The sequence below is a fragment of the Nycticebus coucang genome, chromosome 17 (assembly GCF_027406575.1).
Source record: "Nycticebus coucang isolate mNycCou1 chromosome 17, mNycCou1.pri, whole genome shotgun sequence".
NCBI lineage: Eukaryota > Metazoa > Chordata > Mammalia > Primates > Lorisidae > Nycticebus > Nycticebus coucang.
In genome coordinates this window covers 82,622,109-82,634,840 of record NC_069796.1, presented here as the reverse complement: position 1 = coordinate 82,634,840, position 12,732 = coordinate 82,622,109, and the positions used below count along the sequence as shown (strand labels likewise).

At 45.8% G+C, this 12,732-nt stretch overlaps 1 non-coding gene across 1 annotated transcript; it reads right to left on the bottom strand.

Annotated features, from left to right (window-relative positions):
* Positions 1-12,298: 12,298 nt before the first annotated feature.
* On the bottom strand, positions 12,299-12,401 carry LOC128569380 (U6 spliceosomal RNA). Its single transcript, XR_008375342.1, has one exon. It is a non-coding gene; the product is annotated as a U6 spliceosomal RNA (small nuclear RNA).
* Positions 12,402-12,732: the final 331 nt, after the last annotated feature.

The window sequence follows — 12,732 nt, the reverse complement described above, 5'->3', positions numbered from 1 at the left end:
AAGCCAAGAAGACTACACTGAGGAGAACCTCAGAGGCATGGTCTCCAAGGACATCAGTGGTGCAATCTTGGGGGATGGTGTCAGCGGTAGGCCCTAGAGGCTGGTTCTCTGGCTTTGCCTCCACAGTGAGCGCACATGCACCAACAATCTTTACATTAAGACATAAATCTTCTGGGTCCTGAGTGATATAAATTGTAGAGGGTGGGGAGTTTTGTATGTTCCCCAGAGACCCTGAGCTCAGACTGACATTAAGCGTATGGGAATCTGCCAAAACGGCTTCCCAAGCAAGGGGCTTCTCTTCTTTAGCCTCCACTTGCTCCTTGGTCTCCTGAGCCCCTAAAGGTTGGAACCCGACAGTGAGCTCCAGCATGGATTGGGGATGGGAGAAGTCTCCCAAGGCCCTGCTCTCCTGCTCCCATGGCTCTTTCCTGGCTGTTTCTGGACTTGGACTTAGTTCTGGGCTGCCTCTTCCAGTCCCCAGCACTATCTCACCATGCCAGCTTCTGCCTAAGAGAGGCTGAGAAGAGCACCTGCCCTCCTGTCCAGCATAAGGAGTCTCTAAGTACCCACAGTTGTCACCTGGCTGGGTCCCCCTCAGGTCCAACTGGATGTCCTCACCTTCCAGTGGGTAGGCAGGGAGAAGACCAGCCAGGGTGAGAACTGGCTTTTCTTCTAGACTTTCCCAAGCATCTTCTCCCAGGAAATTGGTGACTGTGGAGTTGTTCCTAAATTCACAGGTGGTGCAGGAGGGAAAGGTGGAGTGTGGAAGGGGCAGGGCTTGAGGCTTTTTTGACATGAATTGATTTTTTGCCCTGATGATCTTGAGAGGCAGGCCCCACTTGCGCCTCACCTGCAACCTTTTAACATGTAATTTGAGCACACGTCGAATGCTTGGATCCAGGAGAAGTTCTTGCAAGGTCTCCCAGGATTCCCAACCCTTTGAGTTTGCCAGATTTCCAGTGTCCACGGGCATGTCTGAGTTTTCAGGAGGGGCCAAGACTTGGTCAACAGAGAGCCTGGAGAGAAGAACGCTCATGGGGATCCTGTTTTCCTTAATCTGTACCAACTTATTGCTCAAGTGGACTTTTAAGATGTCTTCTAGATGGTACTGGCACGGGCTCCCTGATAAGTTACTTCTTGTGCCATGTCCCGAGAGCCTCATCACATCTCTTTCTGACTCCTCCTCAGAGCTGGACACTGGAACTGTCACTGGGGAGTTCTCAGAATCCCAGAATAGATCTTTTTGGACACTCTCCAGACAATGCCTTAGATCCAGGTTTGAGTTTTTCCATAGCAGAAGCATGGCTGGGCTCTGGGACTTCACTTCCTGCATATCCTCACTGCTTTCTCCTGCAAACACAAAGGGCCCGGCAGACCCTTGCTTCTCCTTCGCCTGCCCTGGCCCTGGAAATGTGCCCTGAGGCTGCACCCTGCCCAGAAACAGCTGGTTCCTGAAGGGTAGTGTGCACTGGTGTTGTGTCAACCTTTCTTGAAGATGTTGCTCTAGTCGCTCTTGGAATTCAGGGTTAATAATATCTCCTAGGCTGCGAGAGACTGATGAGTGGGTGTGAGAGGCCCAGCTGTCAAGGGTGAGTTGGTTAAAGACTTTCTGAGACTTTCTAACTATAGCAGGTAAGGCCCTCCTGCTTTCCTGTTGCTTCTTCAGAAGGTGACATTCTAGTTGTTGAATAGTTGGGACAGGAAATCGGGCCTTTGTATGGACTGCTGGGCAAGGTACTCCACAGAAATTAATCTGAGGTAAATAACATGGTGGGGTTGAGAGAAAGGGTGGGAGATGGGGCTGGGTATGAGTCTCAGCCAGAGGTGGAGGCTGGAGCTGGGAGGTGGTTTGAGTCAAAGGCTGGGGTGGAGCCATATGGTGGTGCCAGGCCTGGGGCAGAAGGAGTTGTGGATGTAGCTTAGCCTGAATTCGTACTGTAAAGGAATTAGAGAGTACATTGAATAAAACCAAGGGAAACTCTAATGGGGAGCTAGAGACCCAGGCAGCAGCCACCAGGGACTCGCTGTGCAGAGTGGGGAGGCCCCAGAAGAGCTGGCTGAATTTCTGCTGTAAATGACCCTCCACAGCCTTGGGATGGGAGAGCTGCTGAGGACCCAGCAGCTGCTCTGGTTTGTCTGTCACTTTCCAGAAGGAGTGTGGGGTTGTGGTGTCCAGCTCACCACTTGGTGACTTTAACATATTCCCCAGAGAACCCTGAGGGTAGTGGGGGCTCATGTGTTTCAGAAATGACCCCTCCTTATCTTTGTTCTTCCACAGTTTCAGTTCTGCCCTCTTAGTGATTAGTATCTCCAGCAGGTTCTGAACGCTGGGGCTAACAAAAGAGGAGCCACCAGCTTCCATCTGCCTGTGTGTGGCATCTCCCCAGAATGAAGCCTCTGGTGCATGTTTGGAAAAATGCCCTTGGAATGTGTCCGGGGGCGAGGTGGAGAGGCACCAAGCTCTGCTGGCTCTGGCAGCCTCCTCCCACCAGGAGAGAACTGAGATAGGATCGCTGGAATGACCAAGGCCAAAGATCGTTGAGATGGGCAGCCAACAGTTGTCCTGTGGAGCACAGCCCTGTGGGACAGTGCCCAGTGGGGGTGCTATTGAGTCACACTGAGGATGAGCCAGGCTGGAGTGAGGAGGAGGCAGAGGGCAGGCCACGGAGGCAGGGGCCCATGGTATAGGAGGGGAAGATGCCCGTAACTGGGATGAAGGGCATTCTAAGGGAAGTAATGTCTCTGGCACCTGGGAGACACTCAGGGATGAGTGTGATCGATCACAAACCAGGGAGGTCGTTGGGCCTGGTGACAGGGTAGAGGCCAGAGGTGGAGGGCGCTCAGCCAGGGGAGTGGGAGAAGCCAACTGGGATGAGGTGGCAAGAGAAGCGTCTTCCACATGCTCCCCATGTGGCTGGTGGGCTCTGGCAGATACTGGTGTGCACAACTGCACTGGGGGATCTTGATATGAGATTTGATGGAAGTCCCCCTTGTTGGGGATCTTCCCCAGAGAGCTGCAGGAGACAGGAAGCACCAGCTTCAGCAGAGGTGGGGGGGAGGCCAGGGGCCAGGCAGAGTGGGCACCTGCAGCCCATGGCCCCTCCTCTGCCCCCACACTGACATCAGAAAGCTCTGTCCCTCCCAGGCCCCATGGCATACGGGACCCCTGTCCCTTTCCCTGGTCTCCCCTCCCAGGTCAGCCCCTGGCATTGGGATGGCCTCCCAGGCCCTGGTAGGAAGGAGGACAGGGAAAGAAGGGGGAACTCCTCACCTCTGCAGAAGTAAAATCAGGTCTTGAGCCCCCTCCAGTTCCCTCCGGCAGTCTCTACAAGCTGGAAATCAGGAGCTGGGTTAGCGGGGAATGGAGAGGCCTGGGAATCTTGCAGGAGGGTGAGTGTCCCTCTAGGACAGACCATGGGGATTAGGCCTTTGAGCCCATGCATCATTGTCCACGGCCACATGACCCCAGAGTGACAGCAAGAAGCGCTTCAGTGCTCCACATCCTTCCCCCAGGTGCTCACACCCCTCTGTCAGGGAGAAGATGGGGTCACCTCAAAGAGGAGCAGCCTTAGCCAGGCTTAGCCAGTCTGTCTACAATCGGGCCTGGAGACCCCCTGCCCCTTATCAAGGACCATACTGGGCAACACACAGTCCTGGCCTGCCTGGCTTCATGCCTAACGTGGGACCTAGGAGGAATCCTGGGTTCTGATTTCCTTCCCTGGATCACCCTCAGGCCTCTGCAGCCAGGCCTCTGCAGCTGACTTCCTAGGACAGTCATCTCTCAGGAGCAGTGAACTAAGTGCCCCTGGAGGCTCCAAAGCCTCACCTTTCAGAGTACAGCTCTTCTTTTTACTCCTGGGTCTCCCCCTCTTCTCTAGCGAAGGCTGAAAGACAATAAAAATCGAGGCTCTAGGACCCATCTTTACTCACCTCCCTCAGACAAGCTGCTGACCTTCAGTGCTCAAGGAAACGTGACCTTCTGCATCTAGCTAATGGACCTCTGTCTTCTTTCCTTTTATTCATTTTTACAGTAGATGAAAATATTTTCTGCTTCCCTTCTTTGAAAAACACAAAGAGGGCTTGGCACCCATAGCATGCAGTTACAGTGCCAGCCACATGCACCAAGGCTGGCAGCTTTGAGCTCAGCCTGGGCCAGCTAAATAACAATAACAATTGCAACAACAACAACAAAAAATAGCCAGGTGTTATGGTGGGCACCTGTAGTCCCAGCTACTTGGGAGGCTAAGGCAAGAGAGTTGCTGAGACCAAGAGTTTGAGGTTGCTGTGAGCTGTGATGCCATGGCATTCTACCAAGGGCAACATAGTGAGACTCTGCCTAAAAAAAAAAGAAAGAAAGAAAGAAAGGAAAAAATAAAAGAAAGAAAAACACAAAGGGGAGATGTTCTATGTGAGATCCACCATGGGTATTTCCATCACTGTTCCTCTGCCCAAGAAACTCACCAACTCGGACCTACAGCCTCAGAGTTGTCAGGCAAGATTCTTCTACCCCAGCCTCTGATGGGAGGCTCTCAGGGACTCTTCAGAGTTCTTATATCACCCAACACAGAGGAAAGGCTATGCCTGAGGAAGGGGACTGATGCACTAGACCTCAGGACTGTCCTCCCACAAAGATCTCACCTCTCTCATGACCCCTCTCTTCCTGGCTCCTAAGCCCCAGTATTTGATTTTGCCCTGAAGACTCCTGCATACCCACATGTGGTCTGAGAGCTTTGGGCAGAAACGCCCTGCCACTGTAACCTCTCCCTTCTCTACCTGACCCTAGAAGGATGAGGAGTTCCCATCTCAGGAGGCTCTAGTCAATGTGGAAAAATGGACATAATGGAAAGAAAAGGGAAGCATTCTCCGCTGGGTCTGGGTTGAGGGTTCCTTACCTTCCTGATGTTTTTGTTCTGCCCAGGCCATGGTGAGGATGGATCTCTCCCAAGGCAGGGGAATAAGAGGAGGAAGAGACCCAGTCCACACAGCAAGCCGAGGATGGTATCGGTCATCCAGGAAGTGGAGCTGGGGTTCAGCCATGTGGCACTAATGCTTTTCAGAAGAGAGAGACAATTATCCATCTTAATGGCATTGTGGCCTTCAAGCAACTGAGCCCCAAGAGTGTCCCTTGGGACTATTAACTAGGGCCCAGTCCTGCATCACAGAGCTGTGGCCTTCTCATCACAAAGGGCTCCTAAGGGTGGGGCAGAGACATTGAGAGGAGGAGGCTGCCCCACAGCCCCTCCCCACCACGCCCTGCTCATCCCTCCAGGCCCTGGGCCTTCTGGATCCCTTCTTCAGACTTCAGATGCTCAACCTGGCAGACATAGACCTCAGTCAATTTTATATTCTTTCCACCTGAGTCCAGATATTACCTGGTTCCTTGGAAATCTATGCTTGTGCTCCCTAACTTTTATAGGTCTTAAAAATCCAGACTTGTCCTAGAATTTCTTTCACTTCTCAAGGATTATTGCTCTCAGGATATCCTCTGTATGATGCTGTTAATGAACCCACAAGGAGGTTCATATTACTAACTGCACAGAAAGCCAATTACTGAGATAATGAGGATTGTCAGGAAAGAATTTACTGCAATAGATGTATCTACTGGGAAGGGGAAGGTACAGACTGCCTTAAATCTGCCTCTCAAACCAACAGGGTCAGGGGGCTTTTGTGGAAGTGAAAATGAATCATGTACGAGGGGAGTAAACACTACATGTTTGGGTGGACTGCAAGGCCCACCCGCAAGTGCAGAGAGAAATCATGCTGTACATACATCCCATGAATAAAGAGTGGTCCCTCTCTAGGGTTAATATTAGTTGTTCTTTCATCCTGGTGCTACAGACCCAGTCCTTGGGCACAATCTGCAGTGGTGTGTATTATCTTGTCTTTTCTGGACAAACAGGTGGTATAGTCTTTGTAGTTATCTCATGGATGCACGGAGGTTCTGCTGTTCCTGGGAAAGAAACTCAAAGGGAATGCATCAACACAACAGAAAGTTAACAAAATTCTGGTCATCAACTCTTACTGGCCTGGGAACTTGAAACATAAGGAGCCAATTACAATATGCCCCTTTTCTTTGTTCATGCTCAATCTTGAGGAATCAGGGCATCTATAAATCTGGCTGCTTCCAGCTAAAGTTGGCCACGGTTGGGGGTATAAGGAATGAAAAAAAAGTTTTTTTTTGGAGAGACAGAGTCTCACTTTATCACCCTCCATAGAGTGCTGTGGCGTCACAGCTCACAGCAACCTCCAACTCCTAGGCTTAGGCGATTCTTTTGCCTCAGCTTCCTGAGTAGCTGGGACTACAGGCACCCACCACAATGCCCGGCTATTTTTTTGTTACAATTTGGCTGGGGCTGGTTTCGAACCTGCCACCCTTGGTATATGGGGCCAGCACCCTACCGACTGAGCCACAGGCACCATCCAGGAATGGTTAACTCATGAATGACTGGATAAAGGTGACCTTTCAGAAGAGAAATAAAATGAAAGCCCAGGAAATAGTGTGGTTAGAAAAATCTGTACACCTACAAAGAGAGGTTATCCAGGAGGGATAAGGAAAAAATGTTCTATGAGCTGTCTCTTTAACCCTACCATTCTTTGGGGGAATTAAAACCTGTATCCCACCCAAGGCTAGTAATCAGAGAGCAAGGGAATATTCCTTGTCCTTCGTACCACAGAAGATGGCTCAGTGGAATTGTCCAAGCAGAGGTCACAATTGTCTTCATTGCAGATAGCCTGAAGCTGAATATCTCCTTTTAAAAATCCTGTATTTCTGCTTAAAGGGAGGAGGTGGCACTTTGGGATGACAGTCCACCATCCTCCTCATTTGCCAGCAAATTAATAAACTTCCCTCTCCTTTCCCTCAAATTACTTATCTTCATTTTTCATTTGGCCGCTGGGACAAGTATCAAACTTTTGGTAACAAATATGGCATCCTCAAGTGGACCCATCAGTGCCTCAGTGGAACAACACACCATAACTGAAGAGGCAGGGAGCAGCCCTTGGTCATGTGGTGTGACTTTGCTATTAGGGCACCATCCTTTTTGAAGCAAGAAAATAAGGGATGACTCAGTAGCTGCCAGAGCCCATTTAGCTCCAGGGGAATTGCCATCTTTCCCTTCCCAGAATCAGTTGCAACTCCTTGCAACTTGAACCTTCTTGAGAAGGAAACACATTTGGGAAGATGTTTCAGCCATTTGGGTATGTTCCCCAATGTGCATGCCAAGATCCTTGATTTCACTCATTTGAGGAAGGTTGTTGAACCTTCTAGCTCTGTGACAGGGCATTCATTTGTAGTCCTATGGCAGGGCAATTGTGTGAAGGTGCCGTGGTGGAAGCCACAGTTGAGTTGAGCTAAGGAAACTGGGGATTCATTCCCTTTTGGATTTGGAGGATTCAGTTCTCTCTTGATGGATCCTGTTCGTAGGAAACCTAGAGAATGTACTCCCTTTTAGATTTGGATTATCCAATTTTTGTTTTTATGGTTCCCTTTGGTAGGCCTTGGTATTTTACATCGTTTGCACTGGGTAATTCCTTGTATTGACTTCTTGTCATGTTGTGTTCATTGTTGTTTGTCAACACGGGAGGCTCTGTTTCTGTTCCGTCTGAAAGCCCCTAGGGGAAAATGTTGGTTGAATGACCAACTTATAGCTACATCTGTATCTAAAAGAGAATGGTGTTATTGTACCCGTTGGAGTGAGAGGAGAAGTACCCATTAAATGGAACCTTTAGTTATTCTTACAACTGGAATTATTTTATCAATGATCAGGTAAATGAGGCAAGATCCCATGTGTATAATTTTTCATGCAATTGCACAATAGAGAGCTGAAAGGTTGTGTAATAAAATTAGAGAGGAGTTACCAGGTTGGGACTCACGACCTGCTTCCCCACTGCCAGCTCCCCACCTGCCAGGGAAGGCACTAGGTGTTCAGTCACTCTCAAGCTCACATGGCTTAGCCCTGCTGTCCTGGTCACTGTGGCTGCTCCCAGAAGTGGCCCCACATAGAGCTAGGCTTGGGACAACTGTTACAGCCAAGGACACCATCTTGGCACCACAGGAGGGACCCAGGGAGGGCATAACTGGAATTAATTCTTTAGTCCAGCACCCACTGGGTTATGATTCTAGAGTAGGAACTATCTCTCCTTCCAAGATCTGCTTGGAACTCAGTTTGGCCAGAGGACACCCATAGCTGGGTTAGGGGAATTGCCATTGCACCAATATCAGATAGAGAGTTTGAATGTGCAAGAACAGCCAGCAGGGTATTGTTGGACATATACAAACTGGGATCCTAAAGCAGACACACAGATGGTGTGAGAATAAATCCTTAATGTATGTACAAATATTAATATGACTTGTATAGAGCAGAGTTCTCTAGATATACAAAGAAAGTTACAGCATGTGGAAGGGATAATTGGCATGAATCCTATTTCCTTTAAGGTTTATGATGCTAGGGAAGAACAGAAACCAAAACCTATGTGTGTTTTGTTATTAGGTCCTCAAGACAGTCAAAAGGAAGGAAGTTTGCTTTAGATCCCTGAATCTGAAGTTACAAAGATGGCGGGGGGGGGGGGTTCTATGAGATATTTCATGCTGTAACATGACCAACCCTGGAGAAACTGACAAGAGCCCTGGAGAGAGTTCTCTTTTATTTATTTTTATTTTTTTCCTTTTTTAAGTCATATACACATAGGTCATGAATACATTAATGTTTTTGTGGGGTACAATGTGTTGATTTTTTAATACAATTTGGAATGGTTGCATCAAACTAATTAATATAGCTTTCACCTCATTTACTTAAGGGCACCCTTCAAAGGGTCCCTGTCGAGGATGGGGCCAAGCTTCCATGCCTTACTAGTGGCTTCAATGCAAATATCCCCACAGGAGCCCCAAGTACAATTCACAGTGGGGACCTCATTAGTGTATTTTTTATATTGTAGACTGGCTAATGCCCCTCCTATGCTGAGACTTGTTATGCCCAAATAACTTTCACTATAGATATCTCTAGAGAAGCAGCAGTTTCACCTGCAGGTTCCATCTGCAAGGGGTTTCAAGTTTAACAGCCACACCAGTTATGCAGATTTCTAGGGTGTGACTGCTTCATCCAGTTTTACCTGTCAAGAAGCCCTATTCCAGAAAGGTTGTACTAGTTTGCAGTCCCACCAGCAGTGTAAAAGTCTTCCCTTCTCTCCACATCCACGCCAGCATCTGCAGTTTTGTGATTTTGTGATGTGGGCCATTCTCACTGGTGTCACACTTTATGGGGGCAAGACATGATTGCAAGAGGGACTTTACCTAACAATTGCAATCAGTATAACCTGGCTAATTGTACCCTCGATGAATCCCCAACAATAAAAAAGAAAAAAAGAAGCCCTATTCCCACAGGATCTACATGTCATTAATGATTTTGTACAAGCGACTATCAATGGTCCTCAGTCACATCTGATTGACAGGATTTTGATAATAGGAGGACCTCACCATGCTGCTGGACTGTGTTGCCTCACAGGTTCAAAACTCTCCTGCGCTGTTTAGTGAGAGCTTGGCAAGGAAGCTCATGACAACTGAGTGTATGTCTAAAATGGTAGAGTTCTGTTGCATCTAGATCCCAAACTTTGGACTAACAGAAAAGCCCTTGTCTGAGGCTCTTAAAGAGTCAGATGTGGAGTCCCTGATCTGGACCATAGACTGTCAAAATGCCTTCGAAAAAAACAGAGTAGAATTTTATCACGGCTCCACCCTTTGGGGTTGTCTGACTAGCAGAAAGAATTTAAATTATACATTCATGAAAAATAAGGAATGGGCCTTGGAATCTTAGTAGAGAAACACAGGGAGGTATCCTACGGCCTGTGGCATACTTGTGAAAGCCACTGGACACTAATGTGAAAAGATGGTCTCCTTGTGTCCAGGCAGTAGCAGCTACTTGTTATTAAAGACTCTCAGTCCTGCCACCCAGTTACCTAAGTGTTTAAAGCAGGGGCATCCAACATGCAGCTCGAGGACCACATGTGGCCCAGAATGGCTATGAATGCCACCCAACACAAAATCACAGATTTACTCAAAACACTGTAAGATTCTTTTGTGATTTTTTTTCATGGAACTCAATTGTGCAGTTCTTGAGCATGAGTTTTCTAGACAACAATGTTGTGTCACGATGTCATATAAAGTAAACATACATATGCTCTGGCTATTTGTACACATGCATGGCTTCAGTTTTATGCTGGTGTGCAAGTTTCCAGTGTATTATCTTACGAGTGAAGACAGTCAAATTGACATCAGCAGACGTTATGTGTGCTCATGGTGACTTGGGGAGGTAGTGATTATCAATAATATTTCAGTCTACCATTGCAACATTACATGTTTAATGTTACTTAGAAATCAGGTAAGCATTCCTATTTGATTATTAAGGTTAATTCCACACCCCGGTGGTGTCACACACATCACCTACCATGCTTTCCAACTGGCCCTCAGCCTCACCCTGCATTGGCAGCCCAGGTGTGGAAGGGCTTAAGTGTTGCTTTCTATTTTCCTGTCAATTAATTTTCATAATAAAAATAAATATGGTCCCTTATCTATTATTTTTTAATCTCAGCATGGCTCTACATATCTCAAAAGACAAGAGAACCCTCAGAAAGAAAAATTATGGGTAAAGGAAGATTGTTCAGTGAGAAGTGGACAGATTAACTACCTTTTTGTTGAAGCAAATAGTAAGGCACTCTGTTTAATTTGTGGGAAATTTGTGCAAGTTTTCAAAGACTATAACTTGAAAAGGCATTATATGCCAAAACATGTGACCAAATTTGACACATACAAAGGCTGTGTCATAAGGACAAAATAGTGAAACAGAAAAAGAAATCTGTCTTCTCAACAACACTTTTTTATGTTACAATTCAAATGGATTCCATTATAAAAGCCAGTTATATCATAGCATTTTTAATAGCCAAAAAATCAAAAGCACTGATTGATGGTGAGTTTATTAGGCAATGTAGGGAAATCATGGCAGATGTAATTTGCTCTTAAAATAAGGGAACATCTTTATTTTTTCTTTTTTTTCTTTCTTTTCTTCTTTCTTTCTTTCTTTCTCTCTCCCTTTCTTTTTTTTTGTTTTGAGATAGAATCTTAATTACGTTGCCCTTGATAGAGTGCTGTGGCATCACAGCTCACAGCAACCTTTATCCAACTCTTAGGCTTAAGAGATTCTCTTGCCTCAGCCTCCCAAGTAGCTGGGACTACAGGCGACTGCCACAATGCCCAGCTATTTTTTTGTTGTTGTTGTCATTGTTGTTTAGCAGGCCCAGGCCGGGTTCAAACCCCCAAGCCCCAGTGCATATGGCTGGCGCCCTAACCACTATGCTATGGGCGCCAAGCCAAGGGAAGCATATTTCTAAAATCAGTTTGTCTCATTTAACTACAGCCATACAAATTGAAGAAAATGAAAGATCTATGGAAAGAATTTTGGAGAGTAAAGTTACTAATTTTAAATTTTATGCTTTCGCAATGAATGACAGCACTGATGCTATAAATACAGTTCAACTTGCCATTTTTGTTAGAGGTATTGATGACAAATATGTTGTCACTGAAGAAATGGCATCTTTAGCACCATTAAAAGACACAAATAAATAAAGAGATTTATATGAAGTGGTAAAAAAATATGTTCAAGCAATTTTCTCTGTCCATTGTCAACATATCTGGTATAGCTACCATGACAGTGCCCAGGTAATAGTAGGTAAAACAGAGGGACTTCTAAAACAAGTAGAAGATGATGTGATTGTTATCTAAAACTCATTTGATGAAGTATCATTGCATAGTACATCACAAAAACTGTGCACAAAAGCTTGAAAAATGGATAACATGCTAATCATTATCAAAACTATGAATTTCACAAGGGCCAATTTCAGGAATTCCTTAAAAGTATTGATGCTGACTATGGCAACCTCATTTACTTTTCAGAAGTGAGATGGCTAAATCAATACCAAATGTTGAAAATATTTTATTATTTGTGACATGTTATTAAGTCATTTATAGTATCAAAAACCAAATTTGTACCAGAACTTGACAATGAAAACTGGGTTACATATTTAGCATTTTTAGTGGATTTAACCACTAATTTAAATGAGCTAAACATGTATCTTCAAGGTGAAACCAACTTATCAATACAATATTTCAAACCATAACAGTGTTCCAAATGAAACTGAAATAATGGCAAACTAAGATTAAGGCAAACAATTTTATGCATTTCAACACGTCAGCTAAACATGAACAGCTGGAAATGATACAGCCTAGCTTGTCTTTCTTTCTTTTTTCTTTTTAAATATGGAATGTTTCACGAATTTCGTGTCATCCTTGCACAGGGGCCGTGCTAATTTTCTCTGTATTGTTACAATTTACTTATTTATTTTTTTTATTAAATCATAGCTGTGTACATTAATGTGATCATGGGGCACCATACACTAGTTTCATAGACCGTTTGACACATTTTCATCGCACTGGTTAACTTAACCTTCCTGGCATTTTCTTAGTTATTGTGCTAAGACATTTACATTCCACATTTACTAAGTTTCACATATACCCTTGTAAGATGCACCGCAGGTGTAATCCCACCAATCCCCCTCTCTCTGCCCAACATCCCCCTCCCCTCCCTTTCCCCCTTCCCCCTATTCTTATGTTGTAACTGGGTTGTAGCTTTCATGTGAAAGCCATAAATTAGTTTCATAGTAGGGCTGAGTACATTGGATACTTTT